Genomic DNA, 27,740 nt, shown 5'->3' on the forward strand with positions numbered 1-27,740 from the left:
AAACAAAACAGAACAAAAACAAACCCCTGTATTCTCTCCTTGCTCATTAGAAAAGGGTTAAGATGAGGCATGGACATCTAAACTAATCAGAACCTCTGGGATTCAATGATCATCTGCAAGGAATCCTGGGAAAGGAAGTCTCATTTTTGCTACTAGTTTAAGACCTCAAAAAGGGTTGGCACTTGAGCTGTCTTGCCACTTTTTATAACATAAAACTTGAGTATGAAGCCAACACTGTAGGTAGCAAAACTGAGGATGAAGAACACCGTTTTGTGACTCTGGAATACAGCTCTATCTGAAGCCCATTCTATTAGCTCTAGGGTTTTCAGTTCTGTGAGCCAATATTCTTTTTTTTTTTTTTTTTTACGATTTTATTCATTTATTTGACAGAGAGAGAGAGAACAAGTAGGCAGAGAGGCAGGCAGAGGGAGAGGGAGAAGCAGGCTTCCTGCTGAGCAGGGAGCCCGATGCGGGGCTCGATCCCAGGACCCCAGGATCATGACCTGAGCCGAAGGCAGCGGCTTAACGGACTGAGCCACCCAGGCGCTCCGAGCCAATATTCTTTTAACTTTAGTCAGTGTGAGTGGGACACTTTAAAATTTGCAATCAAAGAGATCTTAAGTGGCACTTGGCTCCATATTCCATTTAAAATCTGAAAAACAATTTTGACTGATTTAGGTGAAGCAGTTTAATAATACTTTGGACCAATCAACAAAATGGAGCTCTTTGTTGACTTAACATTTTTTAAAACTCACTGATGCCTTAACAAGGAGAAAAGGGGTTGTTATTCCCATTTCATAAACACACAATGAGAGAAAGCATAGAGAAGAGCTAAGCAGAGTGGCCAAATCCTCTTAAACTTAGTACAATGTCATTCATAACCTTAGTTTATAATACCTGTCACCAACTCCTTTTCAGGTTTGTGATCTTATGAATGAAACTGGTGAATATATATGAGCTGAAGAGTTAAATATGACCTTAGTGACAATAACGCAAGTGGGTTAATTACGTTATAGGATGAAATTATCTCCACAAAACTTATTCTAGTTTTCCTATGCTTATTTCGCAAGAGATATCAATGCAGAAATGAAACGTGGGAGTTATGTTTATGTAACACATTATTACATTTTTATCCCAAGGAAGTTTGGGATATAGAAACCCACAAATATTAATAAGTTACATCTGCCTAACAGGTAAAAAACCTGCTTCTGCTTCTTTTAAGAATAATTTCCTTGCTTCTTTATTTTATCCTCTGGTTTCATGTTTTCTGGTTATGGCTGATGTTTTCAAAGTTGACACTAATTGATGATAAAGGAAAATTTTAAAACAGCCAGGAAAACACTTTCTGAAGATGCTTTATGGCTCTTGGTAATCTAATTTGTGGGAAATGCAGAATGGAGCACCACAGAGTGCTTTTTAATAATTTATGGTGGAGATTCATCTCCTAAATTTAGAAACATGATCTGTGACCCAACTGTGCTGTGAACCTATTTGTGTAATTAGACGGCTGGCTACAATCCCCAACCTGGCCCTTTCTTCCTGCACGCTCTCCTGGGTCTGAGATAGATTCTTGGATCCATCCTTCAGAAAATGAATAAATGAAAAGTTATTTATAATGTATTTTTTTAAATTCTACATATTACTAAAGCATAGAACTGGCTGGTAGATTCTCATTGTCAGAATTTTTCCTTCTGAGTTTAGAGGACAAGAGAGAAACACCAATACAAAATGATTTTGTTTTCATTTCATTTACATGCTTGAATACTACAGGATTTTTTGATCGTGTAATGAAATCAATACCCTGACTAAAAATTCACCTTAAAAGGGAAAAGGGACCAAGAATATCACAGCTATAAGTATTTCCAGTTCAAGTTTTACAGGATTCATTGAGTGAGACTTAGCATTGAGAAAACTATTTTAAAAATCATCTGGAACTTAAAGTGAAAAAAGCCAGTTATTTTATCTTTATTTTATTTACATGACTATTCTTAAGTTGTAGAATATTAAGTTTCTTACAACAAACAGGAAGAGATTTGTCTTTTTCTTACATTCATTTCTACATCCCTGACACTGTTTTATTATCTAAATTTTCATCATTAAATGAAGCGAATAGGCACTCAGCTTTCAAAGAAAAAAAGGAAAAATCCAGACAACAGACAGCTATGAATTATGTATGACCTGTGTGCTCAGGGACAACTAATTAGAAATCAGTTAAGAAGAAAGTAAGTTCTGATGCCATCCTTCTCCATTTTTACGTAAAAGAAAACTTTTAGTTTGAATATTTGTTGTCAGCAAGAACTAACATCCACAATGAAAATTTATTTATAATGTTCTATTTTATACAGTTACAGAAAAAAATGATTATATTTAACCCAGTAATGAGATCAACGGAATTGTTAAATAAAACTTGTATAATTAATTATCAAATGCCACATTTTTTAGGATAAATGCCGAAAATAACAGCTACATAAAAGGTAGAAGACAATTTTATTTAATTAGGAAATGAATAAAAGCAAGTTCCCTGCTATCCACAAGTTGTCAAATGAGTAATAAGTAAAGTAAGAGAATAAAATTTTATTTTGCCTTATAGTGATTTGTATTTTTAAACTGTTTTCATGATTATATTATGTTGGACTTAATGTAACAAAAAAAAGGTTTGGGAGTAAAAGCCCAAATACTTGGGTTTGACTTCCAACTCTACTGTTTTGTGAACTTGAGTAACTAATTTAAACCTTCTGAGCCACAGATGCCTAAAATGGAGAGTGGAGGCAATACTTGACCTATTCATATTATCAAGTTAAGTATCTGAAAACATAACGCTTTGCAAATTATAAAGCATTATTCAAATATAAAGTACTGCTATTATAAAATTTTCTAAAGCTTCAATCTCAAAACTGAGTGACCCACCTAAAATTAGGTTAATTACACCACCCAAGAAGAGCTGCAATTCATCACCTTATGAATTCAAAGGTGTTTTCTGAGCTCAAAAAATTTTTTTAAATCTCTAATTTTGTAAATCTCCAGCATTTTCATAAGATCAATAAAGAGACAAGTCCTGGACATTTTTTTGCTATATCTAAACTGGTTTTTAATTATTCTATAATTAACACTTTAGAAAATTTTATTAATTCTATAATTAATAATTTAGGCAATTACAGTTTCTGAATAATAGAGGTCTGTTTTCATATTAAATTATGAGACTCTTGGTGCATAATCTAATTCTGCGAATATCTTCATCCTTGCTAAATATTTCTGCAATTGCATTGAAAAGGAGCGATGTTTTCATGTATGCAAGCTTAGGAATCCCTTCCCTTTCATCTATAGGCAGTCTAAATGGAAATCTGGTTTTCGTCTATAGGTTGCTTGGGCAAGTGTATCGATTAAACTAGATCTTATTCATAAATGTTTATAATTTAGTCTCTGCTGCATACAATAACTGACATTTACTTAAAGCATCTGTAGAAAAACTATGGAAAATACAACAAAAAATAAGTAATTATTATATCCTGTGACCGTGAACCAGTTAAACTAATTAGTTAAGAAAAGCTTTTGACCAGAACTGGCAAATACGTGTCCAAAATGTGGGAAGCCACAACCTCCCAGCCACTAGGTTAGCACTCCCAGATAAGCATTACCGATTCTTTGCCACCAAGCCTCATCCTCTTTCTTAACCTAGTATTCCAGGAAGCAGGTACCAGTTCTGTAGATTAGACATTCAAGGGGAAAAACATTTACTTATTTATGTATTAGACTATTATGTGCCTGCAGGAGCCTATAAGGTATATACTTTTGATCTGTTTAACCAAATGAATTTGATCTCCAGAATTAACACACATTCCCCTTTGTGTCAATGCTGATGCTGGACCTTACTGTTTTTATCATAGGTTAACATTATCAGAAATAACCCAGGGTGAGAAAGGCATAAGAAATAAAAAGCAGATGACTATCTTCAATAAATAAAAGGATAAACTGCAAATTCCAGTCTTTTGACACATCAGACATACAAAAAGCAATTTTTTACTCAGAACTCATGAATAGAGACATTCCTAAGGAAAATTCTGCTAAGAAGGTATAAACTTATTCAATGAGTACCTTATAATTTATGTTGTAAAAAGTCTCAGTAATGAGAAAAAAGTGAAAGCATGTTTAACTTGCATTGGGAAACAAGGGTCACTCTTTATTGGCTTTTCCTGATGGAGTATTACAATATGCACGTCCAAATGTATATTACATATTGATGCTGCTTATATGCTGCTACTCACATGCTCTCCCTATATGTGTAAATGGCAGGCCTACCTACCTGTGGCTTCACACAAAGTTCCCTTGACAAATCAAGCCCAAACTCTAGCTTGTTACCCCCAAATGTATCACAAGGGCCTCAGCTTCAGCTTGTGAGATTCACTTTTGATATTTCTGGTTGTTTTCTAAGAGTATCATTTTTATAGGTTTATCTTGGCCAATATTCCAACTGCCACTTCTACTTTATACTTTGACCACAGTCTCATTTTGGCCTGTTCCTGCTTTTGAAAGATTGCTGCATAAAGCTCAGTTTGCTACCATGGCTTAGCCCAGGACTCAGGTCGCTGCTTGATGCTCTGGTCACACCATTCCTCAGTCTGCTGCTGGCCTCTGTCCTGTAACGTGATGACCTGCTCCACAGTCCTCACACCACCTTCACTAACAACTCAAGGCTACTGATTCATAAAGCAAATGCTGACTCCATACTTCAGATGGATCCCACAGCAAAATTACTTTAGACATAATGCTTTTGTACCACATCTCTTTTAGGTCCCACACAAATGTTAACATGCTGGGATATGCATCTACCATAAGCGTTGCCAGATTGAGGCAGATTCAGTGAAATCACCATACTATTCTCAAACCCACAGTTACCCCCCAGTGCCCCCTCTTCCCCCATGTCATTGAGCCAGACTTCCTCCTCTGGAGGAATTCTTTCCTAGGGATTGCAAAGTTCCTCCTAAAATTTGCCTTCTGTTCTCTAAGCCACCCCATATCACACAGTTTACCAAATATGCCAACAGGGCTGACAGGCCATGGTGTTTTTTTCAAGAAGTACCTCCATCTCCAGATAAATCAGTGGCTACAAATAATGTGGAAACAGGAGATATGTTGTGTCTGGGAATTCCACATGTGGGATTTGTACAATCTGTAGTTCTGGTTAGCTGGTCTTCCCTATTATTTATGCATATCTATCTATGTACACACACAAACATACACATATACATGTATATATAAACTATATGTTAATAATATAGCCACATGGAAACATAAATTACATGTAATCTCTACTGTTTTCTTTCCCCTTCTTGATACTTCCCCTTCATTTTGTATGTCGTATTGCATTGTACTCAAAGGGGAAATATAAGAGATGTATGATTAAAACTCTCCTTTCCTTCTGATTAAGAAACTGACCAATCATGGGGTGGTTCAGTCGGTTGAGCCTCTGACTCTTGGTTTCGGCTCAGGTCATGATCTAATGGGTCATGGGATTGAGCCCCAAGTCAGGCACCACATTCAGTGGTGGGTCTGCTTGAAGATTCTCTCCCTTTGCCCCCCCCCCCCCGACCTTGTGCATGTTCATGAGTGTACACGCTCTCTCTAAAATAAATAAATCTTAAAGAAAAAAAAAAGAAACTGACCAATCATAATATAATCTCTGGAGCTCTGCCTCTTCTCAAAAACATAAGAAGCATAGAATAAAAATTTCGTACTAAATAATAATTTTAGTTATGGTATAAATATGAAGAAACAATGTACAACTTAATTTTAGACCTCTGTTCAATAAGGAAAAAAGAACTCTTGAAATAATAAAGCATTTCTTAAAGTCTTAAATTTACTTAAACATGGTTAAGTGAAGAATGATAATGATGGAGTCATAGGTTAGTCTTACAAAATAGCTGGATCATTCAAGGAAAGTTACTAAAAGTGTCTATTCTATAACCAGCACCGTGCAAGAGTAATGAAGAATAAAAATAAAGTGTACATGCTCTGTTAAACATTCTTCCATCACTGAAACAAAGCCACTTTTTGGAGACATCTTATCTACCATTCGCCGAAAGTAAAGGCTCCCAGCAATATATATGGTGCTGATCTTCTATTTTTAAAATAATGGCAAAGTTGATGAATAAATTCAAATCCCAGGAGTTGAACCAGGAATCATAGCTGTGGATGTAATAATTAGAATCGGATACCATCATACACCAATAGCCTCAGTTAGTAAACATTTCACAATATTCTTGTTGACTTTGCTTGCTCACATGTCCTAGGTGATCAGAGTTGCAAAGACATCCAAACACAGTAATTCATTCCACAGACACCTTTAAAAAGCCTAATATTTGTCAGGCACAGGAGTGGCAGTCTGATTCCCCTTATGCTCCACTAGCTTCAGCTTGAATGTTTCCAAAAAGGGAGCATACTCTTGAGATACTTGTTTCATTTGTTAACAACTTTGTTAAAAAGTATTTCCTCAATTAGAAACAACTTAAATTCCCCAAATTAAGGAAATGGTAATACATTTTAGTATTTCCAGTCAATGAAATATTTCAATTGAAAATATTGAATGTCATGGAAAATGGCTACTGTATATAAACGTATATAAAATGTATATAAAAAGGTGAAATGTATATAAAAAGTATAATATTGGATAGACTGGATGTATAAATTGGAATGTATATAAAAAAGTATGATACATATATAAGAAGTATGATATTGGCTATATTGGAGGTATAAATTAGAGACTCATTATCTGAGATACCAGAGGCATTAGCAAATTTAAATTTCACAATAAACGTGGGGGGGGATGAAGAGGGGAGGACCTTTTCTCAATTCTCAAAATTAAAATATAAAAATAAGTTGATTTTAACATGTTTAATAAAATTCAGTTATACTTACAACTCTGAGCTCCTTCTTATAATGGACAGAGAGTGAATTAATTGTTGTGTTGGGGTGTGAGAAAGAGTAGTGAAGGTTTTTTTTTAATATAAAGTCTTTTATTCTAATGCTACATATATACAGAAAAGTGAGCAAACCATAGGTGGAGATCTTGGTGAATTAACACAAAGTAAACACACCCAAGAACCCAACCAGAAAAAGAAATAAAACATTTTGAAAATCACAGCACCTCTCCTCATGCTTCTTTCTGTTGCTAATCCCCTTTAAGCAACAACTACTAGCTAGACTTTCATCACCATAGATTGGGTTTGCTTATTTTTTAACTCCATAAAAATTAAATTATGTACTAAGCACTTTTGTGTCTCACTTCTTTCTTTCAGCATTATATTTGTCAGGTTCATTGATATTGCTGTATGTAATAATAGTGCATTTACTTCCATTGCCATATGATGTTCCATTATATGAATATATCACAATTTATCCATTCTAATTTTGAAAAACATTGCACTGTTTCCACTTCTGGGCTATTATTAATAGAACTGTTATAAACATTCTGTACATGTATTTTTGGTAAATACATCTTGGTGCACACATTTCTATTGGGCATGTATGTAAAGGCCTAATGCTGGGTCATGGGGTATGAATACATTCAGATTAAATATAAACTGTTTTGAGCTTAACTTCAGCAAAAAATGTGAGTTCCATAACAGTCTTCAGTTTTGCCAAAATGTTCTAGGGCTTTATCAATTTTCCCAAGTGTTTTCTTACTCCTCTGACATACAAATTATTCTCCCTGCCCCTCAAATTTTTTAAGCATCAAACACACCACAAATCTTGCTGGTTCCCTCTTAATGGACTATCAGCAGGTTAAATTCTAACGAAATTGCAGGAGCTTTGTTGTTCAAACTTTTTCCCAACATCATCTCAGAAAGTTAATAAAATCCTGCATCTTTTCCAAACTTTGCCCCATATTTGCATTATATTTTTTATATTTTATATTTTTGAAAAAAGCCCTTTCCAAATTGTATCCAAAAATTAACAGAAACTGACCAAGAAGGAAAATGACCAAAAGGATGAATTAAAAAAAGAAAAAGAAATGTTACGTAAGACTATTTGAGTGGAAGTGAGTTTTATAAATACTCAATTTGCAATGAAATAATATCTTTTTTTTTTCAGCCTAATAGCTGGTAGAAATCTAATAATGAATATTCAAATAACTTGAACACAATGGTACATATAAAAATCTTGTAAGAAAATACACCAAACAATGTCTTGATGGTAGTATCCAAAGTGATAACTTTTATTTTAGTACTTCCTTCCATTTGCACAATATATATTATATATAATGAATAAATATTATTTGTATAAGCAGAAAATATCCATAAGGATTACACTACAAGTGAAATTTGTTTCCTTTTCAACATCTACTCATCAGTCTAAGTTCTGCTTTATGTAACTACACAGAATAAATTTAGCTTATTTTCCATATGAACACTCTTGAAATACTTTTTTAACTGTTCTGATTGTTTCTTTTTCATGGGACAAAGACCTCCAGATCCTCCTACAGTTCTTTCTATGACATGATTTCAAGACCCTGTGCAATTTCCTTACTCTCCTTTAGACATGCTCTAGTTGTGTTCTTCCAGATTTATATTGTACTAGAAATACATACACAATAGGAGCCAATAGAGACTTTTAAGAAATCAAACTTGTGAATTGCATAAAATTTATGGTAGTCTTCCTAGATACACATGTTGATTAATAATAAAGTTCTTGCTACAATATTCAGTCTGGATAGTAAATTACAGTTTATAAGCTCTACAAATTAAAACATTTCTCCTGTTCATGAAAACAAAACCAACTTTGTAGTTTAAGTTTTCATGGCTAAGATCATTACTCTGATGTAATCGAAATCTAGGCTACAAATGAGTAAACGGAGTGTTGGACATACCGCATTTCTGTTTTTTCTCCTAAATGGACTAATAACACAAATGGTTCTACAATAGGTAAGTTCAACACATGTTTTTTAAAGATTTATTTATTTGGGAGAGAGAGCGAGCACAAGCAGGGGGAGGGGCAGAGGGAGAGAAGTTTAAGCAGACTCTGCACTGAGTGGAGCCCAACACAGGGCTCCATCCCCCGAACCTGAGATCATGACCTGAGCCAAAATCAAGAGTTGGATGCATAACCAACTGAGTCACCCAGGCGCCTCAAGTTCAACACATCTTAATCTCTTCTGTTTTATAAATGGTATAATATTATTAGTATTTATTTTTACTTCTAAAAACAAAAATCCAGGGGGGCCTGGGTGGCTCAGTCGTTAGGCGTCTGCCTTCGGCTCAGGTCATGATCCCAGGGTCCTGGGATCGAGCCCCGCATTGGGCTCCCTGCTCGGCGGAAAGACTGCTTCTCCCTCTCCCACTCCCCCTGCTTGTGTTCTCCCTCTCTCTGTCTCTCTCTCTGTCAAATAAATAAATAAAATATTTTTTAAAAAAATAAAATAAAAAAATAAAAACAAAAATCCAGTGGAAAAAAAACAAACATGGGTTATATTACTGACCGTAATTTTGACAAGGGGTATATAAATGTTTCTGTGAAATATAGGAATATTAAAATAAACAGCATGAAGCGTATCTTCACATAAAGATTATTTTAGGTGTCAATATTTTTCATCATAAATCATTATAAACTCTCTCCTACTTTTATTTTCGTATCCCTGACTCAGATCTAGATTTGGATTTTTGGAAAGGTCAGTGATGCCATAGATACACTAGTGTCAATGAACACCAATAATCCTATGTTATTTTTAGGGCTGCAAGAAAGAATCATATGGGAATTCAACATTTATTTAAACAGTCAGAACTTTTGAGAGAAATGTAAAGCTCACATGGTCACAAACATTCACCAGTTAATATGAATACAAATATTCACTGAGGCAATTTTTGAGAGAAAAATTGAAGACAGACTTAATACTCAATATTAGGAGAAAGGTTGATCCTATGGATGAGATGCAACTATTAAATTGAGAGCATTACAGTTTTCTACATATGAGCCTGCCTTTAATATTTCATAGAATTTTTAAATAGCATCTAACAGAAAGATATGCATATCACACACACACACACACACATACAGAAGCACATTTGTAAATGCAGAGCAAAAAGTTAGAAAAAACCATATTATTAAGTGCTTTGTACAAGAAGTGGAAGTAGAGGCAAAGAGGGAGTTTCAGTTGTTTTTTTTTAAATTTACTCATAATATATTAAAATACAATTTATATGGAGACCAGATTAAAAGGGATGATTTGACTCCAAAATGTACCTCTAGCCTTTTTTTCCCCAAGGTTTCTCAAATTTATACTAAACTCATTCTTTTCTTTCTTTATTAAGCCTGCCCCCCACCTCAGCATATGAAAGAATAGTGACCAATACTGATGAATGGCTGACTTCAGAGCAGTGATGTCATGTACAACAACCTAGAAAACCATGAATAAAATCTGAATATAACAATAAACTCTTTATTTTTGGCAATCTTCTGAATTCCAAATTAGATACAGTTCTCTAACTTTAGTGGAAGCTCTGTGTATGTGTCTGAGAGTGTGGGAGCCAACAAAGGGTAGTGTTTGTCCCACTGAATTTAAATGTCTCTGCATATTATCCTCTTGGCTGGCCAGATGACAGAGACCCTTGCCAGTCCTACTCTTTAAATAGAGACCTACGCTTTTTAAATAGAGCTTGCTTGTTCCAGAGAAAGGTTTTCTTTCCTTGTGCTCAAATTTTACTCTTTAGGAGCATATACGAGCCTTTCTGCCATCAGTAGCTCATGCACATATCCAAGACGTGTCGGACTTATGAGCAGGTTTCTGTTCAAAAGGTTAAATTAAAATCTTCTTTTTATTCTCTGCTTTAATTTCCAGCACCTAATGAAAAGGTCAGACCATTTTCAGGATATTTCCAAATATTGCTGTCAACTATTTTTTTACCCATTTAACTATCCATGCATAAAAGGAGCATATTTGATTCAGAAAAGCTGAAATTTCAAAATAATGCCTTCATTTCTAACCATCTGTAAACAGCTCACCTCCAGGCATTTAAGAACAGAGAGGCCTCGTTATAACACACAGAAAAACAACTGCTAGCACTGATGAATAGTATTAGGTTAAAATTTTCTTTAAAAAGGCTCAGAAAGCTCTGTGAACATCAACTCATATTATCATAGGTACCTCCTTTTCCAAGGATGGCATGTGCAATCTAAAGCACAATTATAAAGCCATCCAGTCCTATATATTTTGGCATTATGTAAACCTATCACAACGTAGTCACAGCAATTATGCAGTCAGCAGAAAATGGGCAACTTCTCAATATGTAAAGTCAATTAAGACCATCATATAAAACATAATGTAAATATATGAACAAATCACCCAACTCATTCAAAATATATTCCAGTGGAAAACAAGGACGTATTCACCAAAAAAGTTAAAGGAACGCAATTGTAACTGAATTTACATTATTACTTAAAGTTGTGACTTGAGCTAACAGAACTAATTTTTACCTTCTATGATTAGTGAAAGCAGATTACAGTTGATAAAGTACATAATCTGTTGTCATGATATGATTATTGTCTTAAGAAAATACAAAGTTTATTTTTCTGCGGCTCTGAATTCTTGTATCATTGATATGGTGACTGCAACCTCTTGCTTCCTACAATACATACATCGGCAACTAGGCATGACCTTCTCAGGTCATGAAATGATTAAGCTCTTGAGTAATTTGAGAAATTCATATACAGCTAACATTTCCAGCCCTGAATCTTACATTGCTTATATATTCTAGGGAAATGAAGTCATTAAATGAAAGAGATGAGAAAGATAATTCTTAGTAGATACAAATTAAATGGATGAAAATCATGTTATGACAAAGATTATAAATGGTACTTGATGATAATGAACAAGAAGAGGAGTCAGCAAATCCCCACTTTTTGAAAAATGACAACAGAATAGCATTATCATTCACAATTTGTATTTTGGTACCAAACATCTATCTTAACATCACAGTTGACACTATTTTATTTATTCACTAATGCCTCTTTTGGGCATGGCACCATTTGAAGAACTATTAACCTTGAAGGAAAAAAACATTATGGCAAAGTCTAATAACCAGACTCTGTTGTATCTATGATACCATCATCTCATTCCATAACCTTAAAAAATGAATATATTTGGAAATAGCAATTTAAATACTAAAATAAGTATGAAATATACAGTGTTTAGAGGATAAAATACAGTGACCTAGTTTTCTTCTTTTAGTTAGAAGATATGCCACTCAGTATGTAGAAAATATATACTGAGGCGTCTACTCAGAGACTTATTTCATTACTGGTGTTGATAATAAATCACCATCTTCGTTAGTTGCTGCAATAGCCTGAATGAAGCTTTTCTTTTCTCCTCTTGCTGGATAGATAGATACATACATACATCCACAAATCATGGTATTTGCATGTATGTGTTCACGTGTGTGGCATATAAATACAAACTGGGTTCTATTATCATCCAAAGCATTTTCAGGTTCTGAATTCTATTTTATACATGAAGGATGGTGCTATGCTGATTAACAGATATTAAACACTGGTTTTAAATACACATACAGACACAAACACACACATCATTTGAAAGCCCATGACCATTATTTAAAAGTAACATGTTTTTGGGGTGCCTGGCTGGCTCAGAGAAGCATGCAATTCTTGATCTTGGGGTCATGGGTTTGAGCACCACGTTGGGTGTAGAGATTACTTAAATAAGTATTTTTTTTAATAATACGTTTTTAAAATGAACCATAACTAGCACCTGAAAAGCCAAGACTTTTTAAAAAAAATTATCCTCAAAGATAATACTAGTGCTTATTTCCTATTTAACTCTATTCCCTTCTTTGATGTATATGTAATGTGTTCCCCATATCATAACTAGTTTTCAATCAAGTTTTATGAGGAAGGTGAGACTTCTTTAATTGGTCTTCTTCGGTTTAATTTTCTATCAGAGAAAATACAGTTACATTAAATTTCTAAATAATTTTCCCTAATAAAAAAACTTTCTTGAGACAAATGAAAATGGAAACACAACATACCAGAACTTTGAGATGAGGCAAAAGCAGTCCAAGAGGGAAGTTCATAGGAATAAAAAATGACATTAAAAAGCAAGAAAGATCCCAAATAACCTAATTCCACATGTTAAGAAAGTAGAAAAAGAACAAACTGAGCCCAAACTTAGCAGAAGAAAAGAAAATATGAAATGTTAGAACAGAAATAGAGAACAGAAAAACAGTAGGAAAGATTAACCAAACTACAAGTTGGTTCTTTGAAGAGATAAACAAAACTGACAAACCCTTAGCTAGACCAACCAAAAAAAGAGAGAAAGGACCTAAATCAACAAAATTATAAATGAAAAAAGAGACATACAACTGATACAAAAGTACAATGGATCATTAGAGGCTAATACAAACAACTATATGCAACAAACTGGACAACCTAGGAGAAATGGAACAATTCTTAGAAACATATAATTTACCAACACTGAATCAGGAAGAAATAAAAAATCTAAATAGATCAATTGCTAATAAGGAGATTGAATCAGTAACCAAATATCTTCTAAAAAAGAAAAGCCCAAGACCAGATAGGTTCACTGGTAAATTTTACTAAACATTTAAAGAAGAATTAACACAAATCCTTCTCAAACTATTCCAAAAAACTGAAGAGGAGGAAATTCTTCCAAACTCATAGACACAATGAGAAAAGAAAACTACAGCATCATTGATCATAATCAAGTGAGATTTATTCCTGGGCTGCAAAGATAATCCAAACATATGCAAATTAATAAATGTGATATGTCACATTAATAGAATGAAAGAAAAGAATCATGTAATCATTTCAATGGACATAGAAAAAGCATTTGACAAAATTCAACATCCAGTCATGATAAAACACTTAAAAAATTAAGCATGGAAGTAACATATCTCAACATAATAAAGGTCATATATGTATGCCCATAACTAATACCATATTCAATGGTGAAAGGTTGAAAGTTTTTCCTTTAAGATCAGGAACAAGATCTACACTTATGTTGATGAACAATGAGCAATGTACAGAATTGTAGCATCATTATATTGTACACCTGAAACTAACATAACACTGTAAGTTAATTATATTTCAATTAAAAAAAAAAGACAAGAGAGATGTATTTAAAGAAAAAAAAAGATCAAAAACAAGACAAGCATCTCTAATCTTACAGAACTGGAAGTCCTAGCTGGAGCAATCAGGCAAGAAAAAGAAATAAAAGGTATGAGAATTAGAAAGGAAGAAGTAAAATTGCCTCTATTTGCAGATGACATGATTTTATATATAGAAAATCCTAATGATTCAACAAAAAAACTGTTAAAACTAATCAATGAATTCAGTAAAGTTGCAGGCTACAAAAGTAACATACAAAAATCGCAAGTAATTCTACACAGCAACAACTAAATTTCTGAAAAGTATATAAAGAAATTGATCTCATTTGCAATAACATCAAAAACAATAAAATATTTAGGAATAAATTTAACCAAGGAAGTGAAAAATCTGTACTCTAAAAACTACAAGACATTGATAAGAGAAATTTTTAAAAGACACAAATAAACAGAAAGATACCCAGTGTCAGTGGATTGGGAGGATTAATATTGTTATAATGTCAATTCTACCAAAAGCTATCTATAAATTCAATGCAATCCCTATCAAGATTCCAATGGCATTTTTTACAGAAATAGAAAAAACAGTTCTAAAATTTATACGAAACCACAAAAGTCCCTGATGAGCCAAAGAAATCCTAAAAGAGAAGAACAAAGCAGAAAGCATCACACACTCTTCCTGATTTCAAGCTATACCATAAAACTATAGTAATTAAAACAGTATGGCATAAAAACATACAAATAGAACAAGGGAAAATGGGGCACCTGGGTGGCTCAGTCGGTTAAGCATCTGCCTTCAGCTCAGGTCATGATCCCACGGTCCTGGGATCGAGCCCCACATCGGGCTCCCTGCTCAGCGGAAAGCCTGCTTCTCCCTGTCCCACTCCCCCTGCTTGTGTTTCCCTCTCCCACTGTGTCTCTCTCTGTCAAATAAATAAATAAAATCTTAAAAAAAAAAAAAAAGAAGGGAAAATAATTAAAAGCCCAGAAATAAACCTATGCATATACATTCAACTAATATTTGACAACGGAATCAAGAATTCTCAATGGGGGAAAGGACAATCTCTAAGTAAGTGGTGTTGGGAAAATTAGATATTCACATATAAAAGAATGAAGCTGAAACTCCTCCCTTACACCACTCACAAAAGTTAACTCAAAATGGATTAAAGACTTAAATATAAGACCTGAAACCATGAAATTCCTAGAAGAAAACATAGCAAAAAAAGCACCTTGACATGGGTCTTAGTAATGAATTTTTAGGAATCACACCTAAAACACAAGCAACAAAACCAAAAATAAATAAGTGGGACTACAGCAAACTAAAAAGCTTCTGCACAGCATAAGAAACCATGAACAAAGTGAAAAGACAACCTATGGAATGAGAAAAAAAAATATTTGCCAACCATGTACCTGATAAAGGGTTAGCATCCAAAATATGTAAATAACTGACACAAGACAACAGCAAAAACAAAACAGAACAAACAAAAAATCCAATTCAAAAGTGAGCAAAAGACCTAAACATGTATCTCCAAAGAAGACAGACAAACAACCAACAGGTGCATAAAGAGATGTTCAACATCACAAATCATTAGAGAAATGCATAAAATACCACACTGAGATATCATGTCACATCTATTAGGATAGCCATCATCAAAAAGACAAGAGATAACAAATGCTGGTGTGGATGTGGCGAAAGGGAGCCCTTGTGCAGTGTTGGTGGGATTCTAAATTGATACAGCCAAAAAACAGTATGAAGCCTCCTCAAAAAATTAAAAAATAGAACTATCATATGATCCAGCACTTCTACTTCTGAAAATATATCCAAAGGAAACAAAAACACTAACTTGAAAAGATATCTGTATCCCCATGCTCATGGCAGCATTATTTGAAGTAGCCAAAACACGGAAACCTAAGCGTCCATCAATGGATAAGTGGAAAAAGAAGTTGTGGTATATAAATACCATGGAATATTATCCAGCCATAAAAAATGAGGAAATCCTACCATTTGCAACAACATGGGTGGACCTTGAAAGCATTATTATGCTAAATGAAATGTCAGACACAGGAAGACAAATACTGTATGATCTCAGTTAATTTGGAATCTTAACAAACCAACCAACCACCAAACTCACAGAAAAAGATATCAGATTTGTGGTTATCAGAGGCAGAGGGTGGGGGAAAGGAGGATTATATGAAGGTGGTCAAAAGGTACAACCTTCAAGTTAGAAGAGAAGTGAGTACTAGGATATAATGTACAACGGGATGACAAAAGTTAACACTGCTGCACAATATATAGGAAAGTTGTTAAGAGAGTAAATCCTAAGAGTTCTCATCACAGGGAGAAATTTCTTTTCCTTTTCTTTTTATTCTATCTATATGAGCTTATGGATGTCAACTAAACCTTTTATGGTGATCATTTCACTATATATGTAAATCAAATCATCATGCTGTACATCTTAAACTTATCCAGTGATGTGTCTATTATTTCTCAGTAAAACTGGAAAAGAAATTTCCCTTATGTCCTAGCACACAAAATTAATCCTGAACTGTAACTTATCTTATCTCTGTTAAAATTTATAATCAAATGCAATGAGAGGAGTTTCTTTCAGAAAAATATCTCAAGTCAATAAACCACTTTAGGTGAAGTAGGACCTTCACCTGGCTAGTCAGTGATTACTGAGATTCTATCTCATTTCTATGAAAGGGCAGGGACTGCTGTGAATTCTTTTTTAATCTGTAATACCCTAGCAAATCAGGTGCTGCCATTGAGTTGTGTTGGTTCAGGAGAATAATTCAGATATAAAGACTCAATCAGCCATCAGGTCTGGGTGCCTGGAGCATATACTGTAGCTGAATCCCCAAGTGTGCCCCCTTGTGAATTATACTAGCCCCACATCAAAGTCACCTTCTCTAGTTTGAAGCTGTACTTTGTGGCTGAGTTGGAAGTTAAGGAGCCTCTGGGGACATGGACAAACCAGCTGCTAATTAACCAGACACTGTCTTGACTCTACGACCACTGAAAACTCTAGAGAGAAGGAAAAAAATACAGATTTCCCATGGTACTACCGCATAGAGAATTATAAATAGATACTGCAAAGTGACAGTATGGTGTCAGCTACTTCCACTCAAAAGGATATAACCTATTACAGACATAGTTTAGTTCAGATTACTCCGAGAATTATACAATGTCAGATAATGTAGGCTCTTATATTTCCATTGAAAATTCATGATACTCAACTGATTGTGGGCCCCCTAATGGAGATGAAGGTGAGCACAGAAATACATTAAACAAAGGAGGGGTGGGAGGGCGGGGAGGATGATATACCATGATCACAAGAAATACAAGCCCCAGCTCTGGGAAATAGGCCAGCAATTACAGGAAAAATGTGTACTTGGCTTTTTCTACTGTCTCAAATTTCTTATTTACAAGCATCAATGTGCATGTTAAGGCTACATGAAGTAATGTCTTCTAAGAGGGATAAGTGTGACAGAGAAAAAAATTACAATTTTTCTCATCCAATCCCCATAGCAAATACACAGGTAGAAAATCCTAAATGCTGATGGGAAAGAAATCCTGTGTATAATATCAATGTGCATTAACATAACCACTGGTGGTCATCCATCGTCTTTAGTTTGCTCTCACTTTGCAAAGTCCCTGAATTGAAAATCTGTGAAAATTAACCTTCCCTCTGTGTCTCTCTCTATAGCTCTTCTAACTATATAAGTTCCTCTCTTGGTAGAAGATGGATGGAAGAAAAGTGGAACCTTGATATAATTTGCCTCCTTTTGTTTCAGGTTTCTTTTTTTTTTTTTAAGATTTTATTTATTTATTTGACAGAGACTGACACAGCGAGAGAGGGAACACAAGCAGGGGGAGTGGGAGAGGGAGAAGCAGGTTTCCCACTGAGCAGGGAGCCCGATGTGGGGCTCGATCCCAGGACCCGAGCCGAAGGCAGACCCTCAATGACTGAGCCACCCACACACCCCTATTTCAAGTTTCTAAAATAGGGTCTCCTGAGATCTTCACCTCAAAACAGATGAATATCGAAAAATGTCTTGGGAATGTAAGGTAATTTGCAACTTATATTATTCAACTGGAAAAGTAAAAGCTGAGATAAATCACAACGTATTATTTCTAAGCAAGTGTCATATCATTACATAGAAAAAAACATAGATTTTCTAAAAGATTTTTTATTTTATTTTATTTATTTGAGAGAGACAGAGCGCATGAGCAAGGGGATGAGCAGATGGAGAGGGAGAAGCAGACTTCCCTGCTGAGCAGGGAGCCAGCCTCGGGGCTCGATCCCAAGACCCTGAGATCATGACCTGAGCCTAAAGCAAACGCTTAACCGACTAAGCCACCCAGGTGCCCCCCAAAATATAGACTTTACATGTGCATATATGTGTACATTTGAATACTTTTAAATACTTCTAAATATATATACTTAAAAATTTAACATCTTGTATTGTCCAATAAATGCTAACATATTAAAAACTCATAAAATGTAAAGGTAAACCCAAAATGGAGAGAAAGACAAATGACAAATGCCCAAGTAAAATATTACAATAAGGGCTGACAGATGATATGGGTGTTACGTGATGTACTACATTAAAAAAAGAAAAAGGACTGGATGTCTACATAGCACTGGACATGAAAGAGCCTATGATATTGCTATGAGCAATAGAACGACATGGTCTTAGATATATAAATGTTAGATCTTGAAACGACTGAGTCATGATCTAGGTTACTCCTCCAGCTTTTATGAAAATCTGATATCACTATATCCATTCTATAGATGGAGGAACAAGGTCCAGAGAAATTCACTGACCTGCTGCCAACATCTCCAAGAGCGAAGAGTAGTAAAGTTGGAACCAAAAGCAAGATCTCCTTTCCCCTAACACATTGAATGGACTTAAAAAACATTAATCAGGAAGACTGAAGGTCAAGCAGCTCTCAGGATAGGCAGTATTTAAATATAAGATGATCAAGGCTCATAAAGGATCCATATGAGGCTACAGTAAGAAAAATCACATAGATTACAGGGTTTTACATGTTTTGTCATGTCTGTCAATTATGGCAAACACAATTGTTAGGCTTAGAGAATTATCAGCATCTGAGAGAAACAGAGAGAGACAGAGAGAATGAATCTAAAGCTTTATAAATTATATTTTTCTTACAATGTGTTCTGTGCACTCTGATACTTTCAATCCTGTATTGTTTTGTTTTGTTTTTTTTAAAGATTTTATTTACTTATTTGACAGAGATAGAGAGAAAGCACAAGTAGGCAGAGAGGCAGGCAGAGGGAGAGCGAGGAGCAGGGAGCCTGACGTGGGGCTTGATCCCAGGACCCTGGGATCATGACCTGAGCCGAAGGCAGCCGCTTAACTGACTGAACCACCCAGGCGCCCCAATCCTGTGTTTAAATGCTGGTCTCAATCCACTAAATCGATTTCTCAATTGGTCTCCTTGTCAGTGAGAAAACAGTTATAATGAGGGGGAGGACATCTCAAGTTGCTGGACCAAGAAATGCCCAGGGTTTTGTACAAGACAGAAGAGCAAGGTAGTAGTGGGCATATCATCATTTTCGGTGCAGAGGCTGTTGGGACCTTGATAAAATAGAAATGAGACAGGCAAAAGATTTTGAGTCTTTGAATAAATGAGAGGTTATAGTAAGATTGACAGCCAGTTTGTTGCCTTGACTTAATCAATTTTAAACATTACAAAGTTTAACATTACTATGAGGAAGTCAAACTGTAATTTGCTTCCAGTATTTATATGAAACTATTTTTAGAATTTATGAAAATGAGAGATGAAGAAAGAGGCAGAATGGAAGAAATAGAGTCAGAGAAAGAGAGAGAATGAGAGATGGAAAGAGTGAAAAAACTCCTGTTCCTGGCATCCTTCCCATTTTAATTCTCTGGGATTACCAGAAGAGAAATATTTAGCTTTATTCAAAACCAACAGATCCAATAAATAATGAGCCATGCAGGATAAATTAACCACTTGTCCAATGGGGCTATTTAAGCTCATCCAAAATCACATACGATGCACATTCTACATAAGTTTAGATACTAAGGATGAAATAAGAGCCTGCATGCACACACTTTATGTGTGGTTGTTGCAGTATTCAAAAGTAATTTTTGCACTCACTGATTCCCTTAGAACCTAACATTGCTGTGATGTAGGCAGGGATAATTTAGAACTTCTGTTGGTTTAAAAATACTATTAAAAGTTTAGCCCCATGAAGTTAAAGCAATTTAGAAGTTTAGGGAATAAAAAGTGTAAGTAACTCAGTATCCCAGGGCTGACAACTGTTAAGAGTTCGCTGTGTATCCTTCCAGACACATTATATATATATATATATATATATATATATATATATATATATATATACACACACACACACACACACACATATATACACACACACACACAACATATATATATAGCATATGATTTCTTTTCACTTTTGCAATCTGTCTTAGACCTTTCCATGTCTAGATATATGTCTCTATCCCATTCTTCTTTTTTTTTTAAAGATTTTATTTATTTATTTGATAGAGACACAGCGAGAGAGGGAACACAAGCAGGGGGAGTGGGAGAGGGAGAAGCAGGCTTCCCACCGAGCAGGGAGCCCGATGCGGGGCTCGATCCCAGGACCCTGGGGCCATGACCTGAGCCGAAGGCAGGCGCTTAACGACTGAGCCACCCAGGCGCCCCTAGAGGGAGAAGCAGGCTTCCCACCAAGCAGGGAGCCCGATGTGGGACTCGATCCCAGGACCCTGGGATCATGACCTGAGCCGAAGGCAGACGCTCAACGACTGAGCCACCCAGGCGCCCCTCTCTATCCCATTCTAATGATAGATATAAATTAAACCTTCTCCAATTGTTTTGTGAATATAAATAAAAAGCCTATATGCATGAGTGTGAACAAATGTATAGATATTTCCATACCATAATTAATTCTACAAACTTGGATTGATTGCACAGTATCACATTTAAAATTTTGAAATGCTAAATTGGTCCCCAAAACGTTTCCAACACTATATCTGAATGCCCAGTTCCCTATACCATTACCAACCCTGAGTGACACCAATATTCTAAAAACTTTTACCAATGCTCCAGGGTGAACAAGAGTAACATATTTATTTTTCTTCTTAAACATATGTCATATGTTTAATGATCATTTGCATCTCTTCTATGAATCATGTCTGCATATCCCTTGTCCATGTTAATAGTGACTTTGGTGATCTATAGGAACACTTCATATATAACTTATATATTTATGATATATATTGACATATTTACCCAGTATCTAGTATATGTTACATATATTATCTATCAGTCTACAACATGTGAAATTCACCATCTTTTTTTTTTTGCAATCTTTTTCTTTATGCCTTCTGAGGTATATGTTTTGGTGGTAGGAATTTAAAACAAACAAGCAAACAAACAGATTACAGATGAGCACATAGAGACTCAAGGGTTGAACTGACTTGTCCATGGTCACAGAGGTATATATTGGTGATTCCGAGAGTCTGACTTTAGTTGGCTGAAGTTTTCTCTGGCTAGAGCTCAAACAAACTACAGTAACAAAAAAGCTGTATGATATTTTTGGCAGGCTTTATTTCAAGGTTCTTGAATATATTATACATATATAAACATGCACACATACCACACACATAACCATACACTCTTTTAAAATTCTTCTTTTATTCTCATACATAAAAGGCTACTTTCCACAGATCATTTTAGCTTCAGATGAAGTGAAATTGAGTCTAAAATCAATTTTAATTAAAATCAGCTCAAAAAACTTGATACTGGATTGCCAGTGATAGGAGAAGATTTGCAGAGTTTTAGCTAGTAAATAAAACCTCCAGTCCCATCGAAAGAGCCTTAGAAATCCTTCTTGCCTCACATTAGCCTCATCCTGAAGAGAATCATTAGCTAATAATATGTATGTAAGTGGAATTAGTATAGTTAGATTTGTTCATCAATAAATGATATGAACCAGAGTTTGAACTTCAGGACCAGCATGCCTATTATTTCTGTCATATCAAATCTATCCCCTATTCATCTTGTCTTTCCTCCATAAATAAACAATGCTACACCATCATCTACATTTCATTATCTGGCTACTGCTAACACAAGGATAATCTGAAGCTATAAACTGTATATTAAAATAAAGCCTCATTTGGCAAATGCAAAATTTTTATCAAAACATAATCCACTGAGTTTACAACTCAAAAGGTACAACCACTCTTAACAGATGTTAAATGTTTCACGTTTTTTTTCCTTGCAAAGAATTTAAGTGAAATATTTGTTGTATGTGTGAGGTATCAAATAGTCCCACATGACAATTCCACAACTTAAACTCAGTAAGAAAGATGGATTCCTAAAGGTCTGTCTATCTTGAAATCAGTGTGAAAACAAAACAACCACATATGAATTTTTTAATGAAAAATGAATAGAATGAGGAATTTTTTCCTCATTTATCATACCATTATTCACAAGAGTTCCTAGTAGGATTATACCAACTTTCAACAACTGCAGATTTTTCCCATTAAGATTATTTGCCTAATCATTTGAAACAGGTAACCAAAAAATAATCTTTGCACAATTTATTTGAAGTAGAAATTCTCCTCAAAAACATAGTTTCAATCGAATTTCAAATGAGTAAGTACACTTAAGATTCTAGCAGTAAATCAAATATTTAAAGAAGAAATGATACCAATTGTGATAAGTGATTTTATGTGTCATTTTGACAGGTTTTACGGTGCCCAGATTAAAGATTATTTCTGCTAGGGGTGCCTGGGTGGCTCAGTTGGTTAAGCATCTGCCTTCGGCTCAGGTCATGATCCTGGGGTCCTGGGATCGAGCCCCACTGAGCAGGGAACCTGCTTCTCCCTCCGCTCCCCATTCATGCTCTCTGTCATTATCTCTGTCTCTCTCAAGTAAATAAATAAAATCTTAAAAAAAAAAAAGATTCTAGCAGTAAAAGATCCTATAAAATTTTTTTTAATATGTTGCTTAAATATCTTCAGAAAATAAGAGCCATCAATAGAAGTATTGTGCACTTATTACTGTTAGTAATACTAATGCATTACTATTAGTATATTATTAATACCACATAACTATTATTAGTACTAATTAGTATAGTATAAATATTATTTATTTAGCTGTAGTTTATATAGTCTATAACCACAGATTTTGATCCTGTGCATAACATAACCTTCCTTTCAGATGTTTAAAGCACACAAATTGAACATTCAAATTTCCAACATAATCCTCAGTGTTCATTAGGTGGAAAAGAGCATTATTCCTGATTCCAGGTGAAAATGCAAACAGAAGCACATTAGAATGCTTTAACAAAGGCCCCCAATCTGAGAGACTGGATATAGCTTGCATCACCAGACTTGTGATGAAAAACCTATGTCAATTCTCACAAATGTTTCTCCATTCATCAATTCAGCATTTACTGAGCATCTGCCATGTGCAAAGCCTCAGACTAGGCCCTGGAAATCCAAATAAATAAGTTAGAATATATGTCCTCCGACATCAAGAAGGTGGTGAAGCAGGCATCAGAGGGCCCCCTCAAGGGCATCCTGGGGTACGCTGAGGACCAGGTTGTCTCCTGAGACTTTAACAGTGACAGCCACTCCTCCACCTTTGGTGCCAGGGCTGGCATTGCTCTCAACGACCACTTTGTCAAGCTCATTTCCTGGTATGACAATGAATTCGGCTACAGCAACCGGGTGGTGGACCTTATGGTCCACATGGCCTCCAAGGGGTAAGAGGCCCCTGGACCACCAGCCCCAGCAAGAGCAAGAGGAAGAGAGAGGCCCTCAGCTGCCGGGGAGTTCCTGCCCCAACTTATCCCCCAAAACACTGAGAATCTCCTGACCTCCACCGTTTCCATCCCAGACCCCCTGAAGAAGGGGAGGGGCTTGGGGAGCCCTACCTTGTCATGTACCATCAATAAAGTACACTGTACCCAGCCTAAATAAATAAATAAATAAATATCCTCACAAGAGTTCACAGTCTATCAGAAACACAGGTAAGTATAATGGTTACTCAATGACATGGATCTACTCAACAGAGGAATAGATAAGTGAGCTGGCAGGGGGTACAAATAGCAAGAAGGCATGGATGCATATTTTATTCAGGACCCTTCAAATAGCACTTGCCCACAGAGAATGTGAGGAGGACTAAGTAGGAGGTGAGGATGAAGAGGTAAAAAGGACACACTACAGAATTCTCATTTTGTGATGTAGGCAATGGTGTTCTTTCAGCACAGTGTTCTTTCTATATATATCAAGTTCTCAATAAATGCTTGTTGAATACACTGACTGAATGATTTTCTCATAATAGGTAAAGAAATTAATGCTGAAGTATAAAGAGATATATAATTCAGTCATACTCAGTACTGCAAGTATTATACAGTATTGAAACCAGTATATAACGCCATTCTTGAATACAGCAAACAGTTTTTTAATGTTTACTTATTAAGTCATCATAGGGGTATGAAAGAATAATAATAATATTGGCAGCAACAGTATATACAGCATCAAGAATTTATTATAGGTATTTAAGCCTTCTGTCTTCAAAGCCCATCACAGCTACGATCTTATTTGGTCCTTCCTTGATTTGGAGTTCACAGCATTACTGGGGACAGAGGGCATGACTAAAAATACCCACAGAATTAAAGCATGGCAGCTTTTGATTAGTTATCAAAATTGGTGTCATAGACTAGGAAGAAATAAATGGTAAAATTGCATAGACATGGTATGACCATATCATGGGAGTCAATTCCCTAATTCTCATGGCTTCATTAGGGTGGGGCTCTTGAAAATATAAGAGGAGGTATCCAAGGAATCTCTCCCACTTTTGTGACCTCACAGAAGTAACAAAGTCAAAGACTTTGACATTTAATATATTACTTTGTGTGATCACTATATCTAATCATTACTTTATTTCATCCCTTTGTAGGTCCCTCAAGGTCTGGTCTTGTTAGATTTTGTATCCACAGGGCTTCATGCATATAGAACAGCTTCTAAAACAATGTGTGCATCATAAAGGCAAATAGTGGATTTGGACCAGGATGGAACGGGATGAGGGGAGGAGGAAAGGGGCAGGGGAGGGGGCAGAGGAGGGGAGAAGAGGAGAGGAGAGAAAAGAAGATACGTATGTTATGGAGAGGCAAGGTTAGGCTAGGCTAGAACAGAATAGAACATCTCAGAGTGCACTACATATGGTGAGGTTATTACATAATGAAGTTTAAGTTGCAATTATATGTATGTGCGCAGGTAATCATAATTTAAAATTATTTTATTAGTGTAGGTTGTGGTACACAAGTTTGAGACACACTCGTTTAGGAGGATAAGTATAAGTTGATGGGGTCAACTTCCAGGTTTGGCATGGCTGGCGCTATGGTCTTTGACAAACCAAATCACTTAGTTTCCTAACACTGAAATAAGATGTGGAATAAGGATGATATTCTTTAGATTATAGAACTGTTGCAAATTTAAAATTTAAGTGAACTAATGTATGAAATACCTATAAGAATTCCTAGGGTGCCTGGGTGGCTCAGTCGGTTGAGCGTCTGACTCTTGATTTCAGCTCAGGTCATGATCTCACGAGCCCACCATCAGGCTCTGTGCTAGGCATGGAGACTGCTTGGGATCCTCTTCTCTCCCTCTCCCTCTTCCCTCCCTACCCTTCTCCCTCTCTTAAAAAAAAATAAAGAAAGAAAAAGAAAGAGAAAAAAGAATTCCTAACACCCCAGAAGTATTCATAAATTATCAATATTATTTTATGGTAGTCCCTTAAGCAATTATATTTGAATGTAACTGAAATAATTCTCTCAACATTTCTGTTAATAGCGAAAACATAATCTAAAGAGAAATCTAGCCTACTGAGAAGAGTTTATATTTGATATCAGCTCTTAGACTCATTGGAAACATATCTAAATAGCATAGGTTATTGATTACCATGATTTGGTGCAGAGAAATTTTGAATCTCTGCCTCTACACGTTTGCATTTGCATTAATTCTTGAATTACTAGCAACAACATGGGAAAGTTGCATCAAAGACGTAATCTATATCTCCCTTTGTTTTTATGTAAACATTACATTGTAAAGACAAGTTTAAATATACACACACTTGCTCATACACACAATCAAATTTTCACTGGCTATCTGCAATTGAGAACACAAAAAGAAGCATCAGCATCCAATGGAAAGTAACTTTTCTATAAAAATGAAAGGATGGGTAGCATATTTGCAACGAAAAAAAAATAATATTCTTGAGACATAAGCATTTGACTGAGTTAAGGAGGTGGTATGGAAAGAACCTTTCTATACAAATGGAAGGATAGGTAACACATTTATAACTAAGGAGAAACAAAAATTCACACTCTCGAGATATAAGCACTCACCTGAATTAAGGAAAGCGGTAGTGAACAAAGAATCCAATCAAGAAATGGGCAGAAGACATGAACAGACATTTTTCCAAAGAAGACATCCAAATGGCCAACAGACACATGAAAAAGTGCTCAATATCACTCAGCATCAGGGAAATCCAAATCAAAACCTCAATGAGATACCACCTCACACCAGTCAGAATGGCTAAAATTAACAAGTCAGGAAATGACAGATGTTGGCGGGGATGCGGAGAAAGGGGAACCCTCCTACACTGTTGGTGGGAATGCAAGCTGGTGCAGCCACTCTGGAAAACTGTATGGAGGCTCCTCAAAAAGTTGAAAATAGAGCTACCATATGATCCAGCAATTGCACTACTGGGTATTTACCCCAAAGATACAAAAGTAGGGATCCGAAGGGGTACGTGCACCCCAATGTTTATAGCAGCAATGTCCACAATAGCCAAACTGTGGAAAGAGCCAAGATGTCCATCGACAGATGAATGGATAAAGAAGATGTGGTATATATATACAACGGAATATTATGCAGCCATCAAAAGGAATGAGATCTTGCCATTTGCAACAACGTGGATGGAACTGGAGGGTATTATGTTGAGTGAAATAAGTCAAAAAGAGAAAGACATGTATCATATGATCTCACTGATATGAGGAATTCTTAATCGCAGGAATCAAACTGAGGGTTGTTGGGGGGGTGGGAGGGATGGGGTGACTGGGTGATAGACACTGGGGAGGGGAAGAATGAAGCGGGGGAAATCGGAGGGATAGACGAACCATGAGAGACGATGGACTCTGAAAAACAAACAGGGTTCTAGAGGGGAGGGGGGTGGGAGGATGGGTTAGCCTGGTGGTGGGTATTGAGGAGGGCACATTCTACATGGAGCACTGGGTGTTGTGCACAAACAATGAATCATGGAACACTTCATCTAAAACTAATGATGTAATGTATGGGGATTAACATAAGAATAAAATAAATAAATAAATAAATAAATAAATAAATAAATAAATAAATAAATAAAAGGAAAGCGGTAGTGGGAGACATAAAACAAAGGAAAGATAAAAAGGAGAAAGCAGACAAATAAATTCTTATTAATTTATTATTCGTTTTTTACATTCAACAAATCGAAAGTATTTATTGAATCCGTACTTCATGGAAGATATTATTCCAGGCAAGGGTAGG

At 35.6% G+C, this 27,740-nt stretch overlaps 1 protein-coding gene across 6 annotated transcripts in view; it reads right to left on the minus strand.

Moving 5' to 3' along the window:
• Positions 1-27,740, minus strand: part of HDAC9 (histone deacetylase 9) — a 918,445-nt gene that overhangs the window by 564,643 nt on the left and 326,062 nt on the right. The gene's annotated exons all lie outside the window — the stretch shown is intronic.

The sequence above is a fragment of the Mirounga angustirostris genome, unplaced genomic scaffold (genome assembly GCF_029215605.1).
Source record: "Mirounga angustirostris isolate CCGP_5_RB_7025 unplaced genomic scaffold, mMirAng1.0.hap1 SCAF_12, whole genome shotgun sequence".
Lineage (NCBI taxonomy): Eukaryota > Metazoa > Chordata > Mammalia > Carnivora > Phocidae > Mirounga > Mirounga angustirostris.